The 14332-nt window shown below is 38.9% G+C and overlaps 1 protein-coding gene and 1 non-coding gene across 2 annotated transcripts in view; both read left to right on the top strand.

Annotated features, from left to right (window-relative positions):
- The window catches only part of OTUD7A (OTU deubiquitinase 7A), a 371485-nt gene that overhangs the window by 148153 nt on the left and 209000 nt on the right, over positions 1–14332 (top strand). The window lies entirely within an intron of this gene.
- LOC111561081 lies at positions 7421–7526 on the top strand. The gene has a single exon (XR_002743444.1). It is a non-coding gene; the product is annotated as a U6 spliceosomal RNA (small nuclear RNA).

Below are 14332 nucleotides of genomic sequence, written 5' to 3'. Positions count from 1 at the left end.
AATTTTCATAGTTCACTTTATTTTTTTTACATTTATTTTTATTTATTTTGAGACAGAGCAAGTGGGGGAGGGGCAGAGAGACACGGAGACAGAATCCCAAGCAGGCTCCATGCTGTCAGTGCAGAGCCCGATTCAGGGCTTGAACTCACAAACCGTGAGATCATGACATAAGCGAAAATCAAGAGTCAGCCACTTAACCGACTGAGCCACCCAGGTGTCACCATCATTCACTTTAAGTGGTGTAGGACCCTGGGCAGCTTTCAGAGGGGAATGACCTGCTTGGATCTCTGTGTCCACATGCACAGATTTTACAAAGTGCCATCACAGGGAACATACCATTTGGTCATCTTCATTTTTTAGATGACTTTTAATGTCTGAAAAATGTTCAACTGAAGTTGATAGACCAAATTTCCTAGCAGTGTTCCTCATTGCTGGGTACTCGCATTGCTTCCAGCATGTCCTTGTGATGCGGTGACAAAGGTATTTGAGCACCAGGAAAGCACACATCCTTTCTTTCCTGCAGGACATTCTCTTCGCTCTTGCTGATCTTGTGCGCATTTTGCTGTCCTTTCTCCTTTCTGCCCTATTTCTCTCTGACAGTTGTGCCCAATCACACATCATGTACGATTGTCTGGTCCGTTTTGTTTTCTTTGATTGCCAGTGCATCTCAACAGCATAATATTTCAGACCACAGAATAAAGGTGTTAATACAAAGTGCACTATTGAAGGCATTAAGCAATACTTTTTAAATAGTAGGTGAGAATAATTACTAGTAAAACTTTCTAAATGCTTTTCCTCTGGTGGTTTCTTGGGTTCCTGACAAAAAGAAAGAGAAAGAAAGAAAGAAAGAAAGAAAGAAAGAAAGAAAGAAAGAAAGAAAGAAAGAAAGAAAGAAAGAAAGAAAGAAAGAAAAGAAAGAAAGAAAAAAAGAAAGAAAGAAAGAAAGAAAGGAGAGAGAGAGAGGGAGAAAGAAAGAAAGAAAGAAAGAAAGAAAGAAAGAAAGAAAGAAAAGAGAGAGAGGGAGAAAGAAAGAAAGAAAGAAAGAAAGAAAGAAAGAAAGAAAGAAAGAAAGAAAGAAAGAGAAAGAAAGAAAGAAAGAAAGAAAGAAAGAAAGAAAGAAAGAAAGAAAGAAAGAAAGAAAGAAAGAAAGAAAGAAAGAAAGAAAGAAAGAAAGAAAGAAAGAAAGAAAGAAGAAAGAAAGAAAGAAAGAAAGAAAGAAAGAAAGAAAGAAAGAAAGAAAGATGGATGATTGGTTTCATTTTCATAACATTGTTTACAATTATATAATTTCCTTACAAACCAGTATGAACTGAAGTAACCTATTTGTGTCTCACTATACCACTAAAATGTGAGCAGTGTCTGTGTCTTAGTGTACCCTCTGTATGCAGCACACTGTTGAGCCAGGAAGACCTCAGTACAGTTTTGCCAAAATGGCAATGTCTTGAATGCTCACTTTGGAGTTCAGGAGTTTAGGAAACACCTTTGCCCGGGTGTAAAGCAGAGGAATGGATTGAATGGGTAGTTGCCTTTATAATTTCCATTTACTTCTTCAACATACTTTTACTGAGTAGCTCTGACATGCCCTGAACTGTGCTATGTGCTAGGTCCTGGGGAGACAAAACAGGCAAGTTCCCAGAACTTAAATTCTCCAAAGGGAACACACACAGGATAGAGGGACAGATGGATGGATGGCTGCATAATGTTATTACAGATTATATTAGTTCTCCAGAAGTAGTAATTGGTACGGTAATATAATAATGGGGAGGGCAGTTTGGGTGGGAGTGAAGAAAGCTTCTCAGCAGTGGTGAAATTGAAGCAGATTCTTGGAATGCAAGGAAAAGGGTGGGAAGTGCTGTGGAAGCTCTTCCAGCAAAGTCAGCCACAAGTGCAGGAAAGGGTGTGAGGAGTACCCAGCATGTGTGGGGGACAGACCTGAAGCACTGGTCCTGGACAGCCCTGGTGCCAGGTAAGCCTGGAGCAGTGGGCACAGCAGGTGGTGCAGTACTGAAAGACAAAGACATTGAAGTCTGAGAAGCAAGCTTGGGTTTTAATCCAGTGTAGTGGGAAGCTGTTGGTGAGTTTCAAGCAGGGAATTATGTGATATAACTTATATCTTTTAAAGATCTATCTGGCTGTGGGGAGAAGGGATTGGAGGAAGGGGCAGACTGTGGTTTGCTGATGTGGATAAAAGTGTTCAGACTGAGTGAAATGATCAATAGCATGCTAGCAAATGCCCAGCTACGTGCCAGGAAGGCTGTTTTTCAAAAATGTGTGTAAACAGAAGTTGGATTGGAGAAGTTCTTCATGAGCCTATTTATTAGGTTTACCTAAGGGCTCTTTTATGGTCCACAGATTTTTATTGCCCATCTTTTTTATTGAAGTATAACATACCTACAGAAAAACACACATCAAAATGTACAGCCTCATGAGTTATACAGAAATGCACATATCCCTTTGTAATCACCACTCAGACCAAAACATAGCTCATTATCTGCATCCATTTTGCCCCCTGTGTTTTTAACCCATCACCTCCTTTTTTCTCTATCCACTCTATTCACTATCATGACTTCTAACCTGTAGGTTATTTGTAAACTTCATGTGATGAATTATAGTATGTTGTATGATAAGTATATTGAACATAGGTCATTCATTCATACTGTGCTACTAATATACTCTTCGTCCATGTGTGCATATATACCAATTTATCCAGCCTACCATTGGTATTCATTTGAGTTGCTTCTAGTTCTTAGCTCTGTGAGTAAGGCTGCCATGAAAATTCTTTCCATATGCTTTGGTATACATGTGTACACATTGTGGTTGAGTATATACCAAGTACTGAAATTGCTGGTCATAGGGTATATGTGTGATCAGTTTTGATAGATACTGCCAAGTATCTTCCAAAGGTGTTGAACCAATTATACTCTCACCAGCTCAGGAGGAAGGATCCAGATACTTCACATCTTCACTTACACTTGGTATATTTTGTTTCAGTGATTTCAGATATGGGAGGTGTCTAATTGCGATTTTAGTTTAATTTCTGTGGTAACTGAGGTTGAGCAAATTTTCATTGGTTCTTGGCCATTCAGGTATCCTTTTATGAAGTGTTCAGATATCTTTCCATTTTTATATTGGATTAGCTATTTCTTATTAACTTCTGTCTTGATTCTGTGGATTTCAGTGAACTTTTCTTTCTTTGGTTTGCCTTTCACCCTATTAATGATGTTTCCTAGTGAAAAGTTCTGCCAGGCCTGGGGACATAAGGTGGGGTCTGGAGGATCCTCAGTTCAAACTTCCCTTCCCCTGCCTAAAATTCATCAAAATATACCAGGCCTCGCCCCCTTTATAGCAGGCAGGATCCCTCAGCCCAGGTTTAGAGGGGCTGGAGGAGAAGGTACCTTAAATGAATATTGAGAGACGGAGGTGTGATTAACTCAGTGGACACAGTACATTCCATTTATGATCTGGACTGTGTTTATAAGTCAGGGGGGTATACCAGATTCTCATCCAGTGGAAAGAAAACTCTTCTGAATTCCCCCAGCTAAATTCCCTCCTGAATATAGGAGGTCAAGGAGACAAAAATTAAGTTGCATTTTGATTAGATTCCCCACATCATGCTCATTCAGTTTCCCAGAGTCTTTACCTGGGCGGCTAACTTCCTACTTAGCACTGCCAGTTGGACCTGTGTGGGCTGCCCCAGACCGACCTCCAGGGCAGAACACCACCCTGTGCCCTGCTGCATAGCTGTACTTCCTTGACACACCTTTGTAAGTGCTCAGAAAGTCTTTGCCCAGGAAATAGGACCGAGGAAAAAAATCCCCTTTGGGGCTTCTGTCCTGGTCCATCGCCTCCCAGCCACTCAGAGTTTACCCACAGGGAGAGCTTCCAAGAACAAGCCAATGGACCCCAATCTGAGATGACACAAACAAAATGCATTATCCCCTGTTATCTCAAATGTGTATTCTCACAATATCCTTTGAACCTCAGTGCAAACCAGGGAATCAATTCTCAGACTTAAAATTAGTGGAGTTTTGCAACTTTGCAAGGAAAAAAAAAACACCTCACTCTAAGAAGTGTTAGGGAGGTAAAAGCTTTCCCATTCTTGTGGTTGTATTTTTCAGGGCTCTTGTAGGTATTACAGATATCATCATGCAATTTAGATTTCATTCCCCCTGGAGAACCTGGTGACTTCAAAGTGATTTATAGCAAGTGAAGTTGGCAGAATTATGGAGATTAGTGATAAAAAGGAAAGTAAGGCAAGAGAGAGAGGGAGAAAAAAGGAAGGAAAACAATTTTGAGCAGGGTAGATTTAGGATGGCGCAATGTGCTTTAAAGCACAGGAAGGAAAGTGAGAAGCTCAGACACAGCAGCATGTCATAGCCAGAGACCCTGCACTGCTTGTCGTGTGGAGCCAGCTCCAGGAGACCGGCTGAAGCGGGGAGTGTAGACAAAGCTATGACGTCACCCTGGTCTATACCCTGAAGGGCTGAGAGCCTGCAATGCACCTCACATCCCCTTCAAGTCAAAGACTTGCTGGAAAATCAGCCTTTTTCATATGATGAATGAAATGATGGACGTGTCCCACTATTGCTTTGGGTAATCAAGCTTTTGTCAGCTCATGAACCAGTCAGTGAACATTTAGCATGAGGCTCATTTCATCACTGCTCATTCTCATTCTGTCTTGGTCACATCAGCACTCCTGCTCTGTGTGTGACCTCATCTGAATCATAAACAGAATGGGTAGAATACTCAACATCCCCAAACTCTGATCTGGACCTAGTATAATCCCCCACTCCTCCCCACTCCAGATGGTCTCACCCTGCATACCAGGCAGGACTTGGACCCACAGAGCTTCACTCTCTAAGGTGGGGGCACTAACTTTCTCAGCACACTCTGGATTGAGTCTGGGGAGTTGGCTCAATTTCATTATCAGTATTCTAAAGGATCCCCTTTAACTTGATGGAGCAGCCAGAAAAGTCTTGATATGAAGAATGGAATCATGTTACAGAAAAAGAGGCTGAATGTGTGAAGTTTAGTCATAATCTCAAGTACAAGTTGCTTTAGAATATAGTGTGTTAATAGAAAGTTTGAGACATAGTAAGGCCAACAGATCAGGAAATGATTGTCAATCAAAAAATAGTTTCTTAATCACAGTTCCCAAGAAGTGGGGGCATACCATGCCACAAGGAGCCTCAGGTTGGTCAGGAAGCACAGGGAATGAGGGTAAAATGTGGGCAAGAGGATTTATTGTCATTTCCATGGGAAGGGATGGGTAAGGCAGGGTGAGCGGGGTTAGGATTGGCTAATGTGACTAATTCCAGTGGTCTCTGAAGCATAGGGACTGTCCCTAGTCATCTAGTACTTGGTCCTGGGTATTTAGGGCAGGTGGATAGTGGCTTGGAGTGTCCTCCATAGTGAAGGTGTTTAGGGTGTGGACCCTAGATTTGTTGTTTTGTATATGAAAGCCATGCTTAGGGGTGAGTTCTTTACTATCTCTAGGAACTGGCTAACTCTGGGAAGAGCTGTCCCTTTAGGGTTATCAAGGCCCCAAGATGTCAAATCATCAAATATAGAAAATAAAAGATGGTTAATACACAAGTACTAATCCTGTGTGATGCCAGCTCATTTGGGGGTCTGTGGAAGGAAGTACCAAGCTGACCAGGCATGTAGTCCCATGTCCACTATGACCGCCCCCCTTCCTAATTCAAGATGGATTTCCAGAGGGGCACCTCTGCCTTGCTCACCACACCCTTCTGCATTGAGGTGTTTGTCATTCTCTGACCCTTTTTTGTATTCACCCTTCTCTAGAGGTGCTTCTGGCAGTTTTAACTCTTTATCCCTTATTTAACTGTGTTATGGTTTTATTCTTGTTAAATTAACATTTGCTAAGCAGAGGCCAAGGATGGCAGATGGTCAGTTGCAGTTCAACAAAAGACCACACAAGAAAATGAAATAGAGTTTATTACTTGCAGGTCCTGAAGGAAGTACATGATGCCCCTGGGGGCAAAAAGGGGAGGTCAAGCAAGGGTGCAGATAAAGACAAAATGGCATGGCAGGACCTGGGGCTCATGCCTTCATATTAGAGTCTGTGGATGGAATGCTTCAGGGAATGCTGGAATAAGGCCAGATTGTTCAATTCAGACCAAAAAAAAAAAAGCAGGGCTTTGTTAAGTTTCACAAGGGTCTTACCTAAGGAGCACACAAAGGGGAAGCCCTATGAGATGGCAGAGACTCTCACAAGGGCTGTTGGAGAAGTCATATCAGGAACTTATATTTGCTTATAATTCTGCAGGCTGCTATTTAGGGGATGTGCTTGCATGAGGGGGCTGGTGTCATTTAAGGGCCCTGCAGGCCATTTGACCACACAAAATGTATGCCAATGCCATGAAATAGCTGAGCTAAACTCTCGACAACCTGCCAACACAGGCGAGCAAGAACACCTTGTCTTTCTCCCCAGTGCCTGGCACAGCACTGCTATAAAACACTCATTAATACACATCATGGAATCCATGACTTGGGCACTTGAGACCACCAGGGACCTTGTTCATCCCATGCAGCACTCTTGGAAAACAGATGCCATAACTGCAAAAAATGTCTCTCTGTCAGCCCAAATTGGCTCAAGTTCAGAGTTAAGCACTTAAAGCAGCTGGGACTGGCTTTTTCTGCCCCTATCAGTTATACCTGGTTCATAAGGTTAGTGTGAATCTCTTCCCATATCTCTGTGAAGTCTCCTGGTCTCTCTGCATAGCACTTGCTGACGAAGGCCTAGTGTATAAGCCTCCTTGACCTTGGTCCCTTGTTGGCGTCCTTCTCTGCAGTCTTTTCTTAATTGCATCCACAAAGCTCCCCTGCAGGGCCTGGGGTGCCGTTGTTGAATCAAGTTGTGCTCCATTTACATACTGGCTACAGTAGCAGAGATAAAAGCCTTCCTTTATATATGGCCTCTTCAGGGCTTTCGCCCACGTTCTAATTGGATTGTTTGTCTTTTAGAATTGAATGATGAGATTCTATATTTTCTAGATAGGAATTGTTTGTCGGTAATGTGGTTTGCAAACCTTTTCTCCCAGCTCGCCATTTCACCTTCTTAACAGGGTCCTTCACAGAGCCAAGAGCTTTAATTTCAATAAAGTCCAATTTATGGATTTTGCTTTTGATTTGTCACCAAGCCCTACAACCCAAAGATTTTCTCCTATTTTTTCTTCTAAAGACTTGATAGGTGTGTGTTTTACATATGGATCTATAATCTGTTTTTACTTTATTTTGTATAAAATATGAGATTGAGGTTTTTTGTTTTGTTTTGTTTTGGCTTTTTTTTTTTTTTTTGCTGATGGGTATATAATCAGCAAATGATATCCATTTGCTGAAAAGATTGACTTTACTCCATTGATTTACTTTTATACTTTTATCAAAAATCACTTGACCAGTACCCACTTTGGGAGTACATGTACAAAAATAGGAGTGATGCAGAGAAATTACTATAGACCATGAGCAAGAATGACATGCAAATTCGTGAAATGTTCCTAATTTTTGAAATGCCACTGAACTGCACACTTAAAAAACAGATACAATGGCAAATTTTATGTTACATATACATTTCCACAATTTTAAAAACTTAATAATATAATATTATAATAATCACTGAATTGTAAGCTTTATTTTTTAATGTTTATTTATTTATTTTGAGAGACAGAGAGAGAAGGCACACACACACACACACACACACACACACACACGCAAGTGGGGAAAGGGGAGAGAGAAAAGGAGAGAATCCCAAGCAGGTTCTGCACTATCAGCACAGAGTCTGATACAGGGCTCAATCTCATGAACCAGGAGATCATAACCTGAGCCAAAATCAAGAGTTGGACACTTAACCAACTGAGCCACCCAAGCACCCCACATTGTACACTTTAAATGGGATAATTGTATGGTACATGAATTATATCTCAATAAATCTGTTAAAAAATGCAACCAAAGTAAAAAAAAATCAATTGGTCATACCTCTGTAGGTTTATTTCTGGGTTTTCTATTCTGTATTGTTGATCTATGTAGCCATATAATAAACTAAGCTGTGTAGTAAGTCTGAAATTCAGCTAGAGTGATTAATACCACATTATTTTTATTTTTAAAAATTATTTAGATCTTCTAGTTTCTTCGTCTTTGCATATCAATTATATAATACATTGTCTATATGTACAAAAATCTTACAGGAGTTTTTATAGGAATTGCATTAAACCTATACATCATTTTAGGGAGACATCTTTGCAATGTTGAGTTTTCCAGTCCATGAACACAATATGTCTCTCCATTTATTTAGATCTTCTTTTATTTATTTCATGAGTGTTTTATAGTTTAAGTCCTGTACACATTTTGTTAGATTTATACCTAAGTATTCCATCAGTTTACAGAGTAATTGCAAATGGTATTGTATATTTAATTTCAGTGTTTATGGGTTCATTACTAGTGTATAGGAATAACAGTTTATTTTTGTATGTTGATCTTGTATCCTGTGAACTTGCTGAATTCTCCTATTCTAGGAATCTTTTGTAACTTCTTTGAAGGATTTTCTATGTAGACTTTTATCTTATCTGCAAAGAGTAACAGTTTATTTCTCCCTTTCCAATCTGTATGTCTTTTATTTCCTTTCTTGTCTTACTGCTCTGGCTAGCACTTCCAGTAGTATGTTGAATAACATAGTGAGAGCAAACATCCTTGCCTTGACCCTAATCATAGTTGGAAAACACTCAGTCCTTCACCATTAACTATGTTAGCTATAGTATTTTTGCATAATTTTGTATCAAGTTGAAGAAATTCCCCTTGATTCCTAATGTTCTGAAAGTTTTTTTTTTTTAATTTTTTTTAACGTTTATTTATTTTTGAGACAGAGACAGAACATGAACAGGGGAGGGTCAGAGAGAGAGGGAGACACAGAATCTGAAACAGGCTCCAGGCTCTGAGCTGTCAGCACAGAGCCTGATGCGGGGCTTGAACTCACAGACCTCGAGATCATGACCTGAGCTGAAGTCGGATGCCCAACCGACTGAGCCACCCAGCCACCCCTGAAAGTTTTTTTATCATGAATGATATAATTGTGGGATTTGTCTTCTTTAGCCTATTAATATGGTAAAATTACATTGATAAATTTTTAAATATTGAACCATTCTTGCATCCCTGGAATAAATCTGACTTGGTTTTTTATGTATATAATTTCATACATACACATATATAATTTTACACCATGACCAAGTAGGGTTTATATTATTTATTATACTTATTTATATAATATTTATGATATATAAATAATATTTGTGTTTATTAAAAATACAATTTACTTTTTTATATACTGTATCTCTCAGATTTTGGTATTAAGGTAATAGTGGCCTTGTTAATTTAATTGAAAAGTGTTATTTATTCTTCTCTTTTCTGGAAGAGCTTGTATAGAATTGGCATTCTTTTTTTAAACATGTGTTATTCTTCAAAATTCTTCAGAAACAGTATAAGCTTGGAGATTTCTCATTAGGAAGATTTAAATTGCAAATTAAATTTCTTTAATAGTTAGGGGAATATTCAAATTATCTATCTATCATATTGAGTGAGTTGTAAAAGGTTTTCCTTTTCAAGAGATTGATCCATTTCATCTAAGTGACCAAGTTTATGTGTATACACTTGTTTGTAATATTCCCATGTTATACTTTTGGTGTCTGAGAATATGCAGCAATATTCTGTTTCATTCTTGTTATAGGTAATTTGTATCTTTTCTCCTTTGTCACTTTTGCTAGAACCAGCTTTTTGTTTTACTGATTGTTCTCCATTGTTTTGCTGTTTTTAATTTTATTTCTGCTCTTTATTATTTTCTTCCTTTTTTAACTGGCTGTGTGTTTATATTGCTAGTTTCATAAAGTGGGAGCTTAGATTATTGATTTGAGGCTTTTACTCTATTCTAATGTAAAAATGGTGCTGTCAATTTACATTTTAACAGTACTTTAGCTGTGTCTTACATATTTTGATATGTTGTGTTTTTATTTTCTTTCAATTGAATATGTTTTCTAATTTCTCTTGAGACGTCCTCTTTAATCCATAGATTATTTAGAAGTCTGTTGTTCAGTTTCCAAGTAGTTGAAGTGTTTTTGAAATTTTTTTCAATTATTGACTTCCAATTTTGATTCCACTGTGGTCATAGAACACACAGTATGAGTTCAGTTCTTTCTTTTGTTTTTTTTCCATAATTTCTCCAAGTATTGCATTGTATATAAGTAACTTACCACAGTATACTGATGTTAATATTTTATCAATTTGAATAAAATATAGATACTTTACCTCCTTTAAGTGCCTTTACCTTCTCCTATTTACAATCACCTTAAATATTTCTTCTATGTAGTACTTTGAGAATCACATCGGACAATGTTATAATTTTTGCTTAAACCATTAAATATAACTTAGAAAAGAATGGCAATGTCTTGTATTACTCAAATTTTTACTCTTTCCATTGTTTTTCTGTACTTCCTGATGTTCCAAGTTTTGGGAGGGTTTTGTTATTTTTGTTGTTGTTCTTGTTGTTTGTTATTTCTTTTCCATTTTAAGAAATTCCTTGGCCTTTCTTCTAGGTAGGTTTGCTAGTGATAAATTCTCTTAGGCTTTTATTCATCCAAGATTTCCTAATTTCCCCTTCAGTTCTGATGAGTATGTTTGCTGGATATAGAACTCTGGGTTGACATTTCTTTCCTTTTAGCTTTTGACAAATGTTATTCCACTTCCTTCTAGTCTTTATGGTTTCTGAGAAGTCCATTGTCACTTGAATTATTGTTCCACTATTAGGTGATTTCCCCCACTTAGCTTTCAAGATTATTTCTTTGGGATGCCTAGGTGGCTCAGTCACTTAAGCGTCTGACTCTGGATTTTGGCTCAGGTCATGATCTCATGGTTTGTGAGATTGAGCCCTGTGTTCAGCTGTGTGCTCACAGTGCAGAGGCTGCTTGGGGCTGCTTATTCTCTAAATAAATAAATAAATAAATAAATAAATAAATAAATAAATAAATTTTAAAAAATATTTTCTCTTTGCTTTAGTTTCTAGAAGTTTGATTATTTTGTGTTTGGCATAGATTGTTTTTTGGATTTATAAAACTTCAGGTTTGCTCAACTTCTTGATTCTGCAGGTTTATATTTTTTTCCAAATTTGGGAAATTTTAAGAAATTCCTTCTCCAAATACTTTTCAGCTCCAGATTCTTTCTCCTCTCCTTCTGAGACTTTGATGATGCAAATTTTATATCTTGTGCTATATGTGCATGTCCCTGAGGTTGGTAATTTTTTTCTATTTTCTTTCTGTTGTTCAAATTGGGTAATATCTATTGTTCTGTGTTTAAATTCAATGATTCTTGGGGGCGCCTGGGTGGCGCAGTCGGTTAAGCGTCTGACTTCAGCCAGGTCACGATCTCGCAGTCCATGAGTTCGAGCCCCGCGTCAGGCTCTGGGCTGATGGCTCAGAGCCTGGAGCCTGTTTCCGATTCTGTGTCTCCCTCTCTCTCTGCCCCTCCCCCGTTCATGCTCTGTCTCTCTCTGTCCCAAAAATAAATAAACGTTGAAAAAAACAATTTTAAATTCAATGATTCTTTCCTCTGTCCTATTCATTTTGCTGTTGAGCCTATCCAGTAAGTTTTTCATTTAGGTTGTTGTATTTTTCAGTTCTAAATTTCAATTATTTTTTTATACCTTCTATTTCTTTACTGAGACTTTCTACTTTCTCATTTGTTTCAAGGATGCTTATAATTGAGCATTTGTATGATATTTGCTTTAAAATGTCTGTCAGAGAATTCCATCTGTGTCACATAGGTATTGGCATCTACTGTCTTTTCTCATTCAAGTTGAGATTTTCCTGGTTCTTTGTGTGATGAGTGATTTTCAATTATACCCTACATATTATGTTATGAGATTCTGAATCCTATTTAAAATTTATGTTTTGGCAGTCCTCCTTGGACAATAGTCTGACAGAGGAAATAATGTGTTACCTCATTATTTCCAGGTGGGAATGGAAGACAAAGTTCCCCATTCCACCTCCATGGACACCCTGGAGAAGCGAGGAGGGAATAAAACTGTTATAACTGTTGAGCTGGGGTGGAATTTCAGGTTTCCTATTGGGCTTCAGCTGCTACTATCATGGCTGAGCAGAGGAGGGAATCCCTCATAATATTCCCTACTTCATCTCTACAGATACTATTTAGGTGGAGAAGAGAAGAATGCTTTGTTACTTTTGGATAGGGATGGAATCCCAGCCTCCCCATATAGCTATGCTGACAGTGTGAGCCGAGAGGGTCTTCTTACCACCAAGCAAGGATGAAAGTCCTGCCTGCCCTCTTGGCTTGCTCTGATACCACTCTTGGGGAGAAAGGAAATGAGTGTCTCATTTCAGCCCAACAAGGGTAGAAGTCTAGGCTCCCCACTCAGGAGTGGGGTGGAGTCACAGTTTTTTCCCATGGTATTTGGTCCATTGCATAAAATTTTTCCATCCTGGTAGGCTGCTTCTTTCCTTGTCCTTTGGCCAGAGAGAGGAGACTGTTTTTGAGAGTGTGTATTGGCATAGCCAAGTTGCTGGCTTGTCCAGCACCTAGTCCAGGATATATTACACATAAAGGAAACCCAGGGACCTCCCCATTGTGTTGTTCACCAAGTCTCAGGGTCCCTAGCCAGTCTGCCTTTCACTCTCCACCTTTCAGTCTTCCTAGGCTTGTTTGTTTATTGCTTTTGTCTGTTTTTTTCTTTGTTTTAGTATATTAAGCCCAGAGTTTTAAGCTGTTTTCAGTAATAAGAATAGTGACAGTGTGTCTAGTCCATCTTTTCCTAGAACTGGAATCTCACTTTGTTAAATTATTTTATTTCACGGATGCCTGGGTGGCTCAATCAGGTAAGTGTCCAACTTCAGCTCTCGTCATGATCTTGTGGTTCATGAGTTTGAGCCCTACATTAGGCTCTGTGCTGACAGCTCAGAGCCTGGGGCCTGCTTTGGATTCTGTGTCTCCATCTTTCTGCCCCTCCCCTGCTCATACTCTGTCTCTCTCTCTTTCTCTCTCCCTGTCTCTCAAAACTGAATAAAACATTTTTAAAAATTAAAAATAAATAAATAAATAAATAAATAAATAAATAAATAAATAATTTTATTTCAAATTTTATTTCATCCTTACAGGCTGGGTGTGATCCAGGGCAGCCTTATCATTGTAATCAGTACTCTCTTGTTCTGACACTAAAGACTTCACTTGCTAACCAGTACTCTGCAGCAAGTATGGTGGTCAAATGTCCTCATTTGAGGTTCCTTTTTTCATCTTTAAGCTTTTTCATGTTAAGCCCTATTTCCTCATGTTAATTAGATCAAAGGAGTAAACAAAGGATTTTACAGAGATAACTACATATTGTTCATTTGTGTGTTTCTCTTATTCAGTTGTTTACAAGGCCACAACCAGGACAGCCTGGTTTATTTATCAAGACAGGGGTGGCTAGTCTGCAGCCCAAGGAGTAAACCCAGGGATTTTCTATAATGTTACCTCCCACAAAAGCTGAGCTTCTTGGGACCCCAAACCACAAAGTGGGGAAGGTCCTTCTTTCTTTCTTACTGCCCAGATGTTAGTCTTATCCTTTGATTTCTTTCTCCAGTCTCTCTGCTGCCTGAGGACTTGTCATGCATTGTTGGAGGCCACTCCAGGGGCACTATAGATGGAGGGGTGACAGTCCTCCCTTCTATGTGGTGGGAATCTAGTTCTCTGAGAACAAGATCCCACTTTTCAGGCATACATTCCCATTACAGTGCAGCTTAATAAAGTTCAAGTCTTGGCACCTCATTTGCAGGTACTGGTTTCTCAAGATGTTTATCTGGGGCACATATTCAGATGTGGATTTAGGTTTGTGATTATTCACCTGGTTTGGTTGCAGCCTTATTCAGGAAAAAAAAAAAAACTTCTCTGCGATGAAAGCAGAAAGGATTTAAATGCTTTAATGTCTTGTTTGTTTGTTTGTTTGTTTGTTTGTTTTAATGTCTGTTTTTCTGATTACAAAAGTGGTATATGACTTTTAGGGAAAATTCAGAAAATACATAAAAGAGCAAAGATGGTAACAGTTATCTATAATCCTGTCACTCAAAAGCTTATGACTCACAACATTTTTATTCCTTATTTTTATTATAAATGAATATATAGTCGTGTGTCAATCTATAATCTCTCTTTTGGCCTCTGTCTCCCTTCGCCTCCCTACCTCTCTGTCTCTTCCTCTCTCTCTCTCTCTCTCTCTCTCTCTCTCTCTCTCTCTCTCTCTCCCCCTCTCTCCCCTTGCTCTGTATCCCTCTCTCTCTGTCTCCCC

This window comes from Felis catus, chromosome B3 (genome assembly GCF_018350175.1).
Source record: "Felis catus isolate Fca126 chromosome B3, F.catus_Fca126_mat1.0, whole genome shotgun sequence".
Classification (NCBI taxonomy): domain Eukaryota; kingdom Metazoa; phylum Chordata; class Mammalia; order Carnivora; family Felidae; genus Felis; species Felis catus.
The sequence above is the reverse complement of the archived record's forward strand: the minus strand, read 5'-3'. Positions and strand labels throughout refer to the sequence as shown.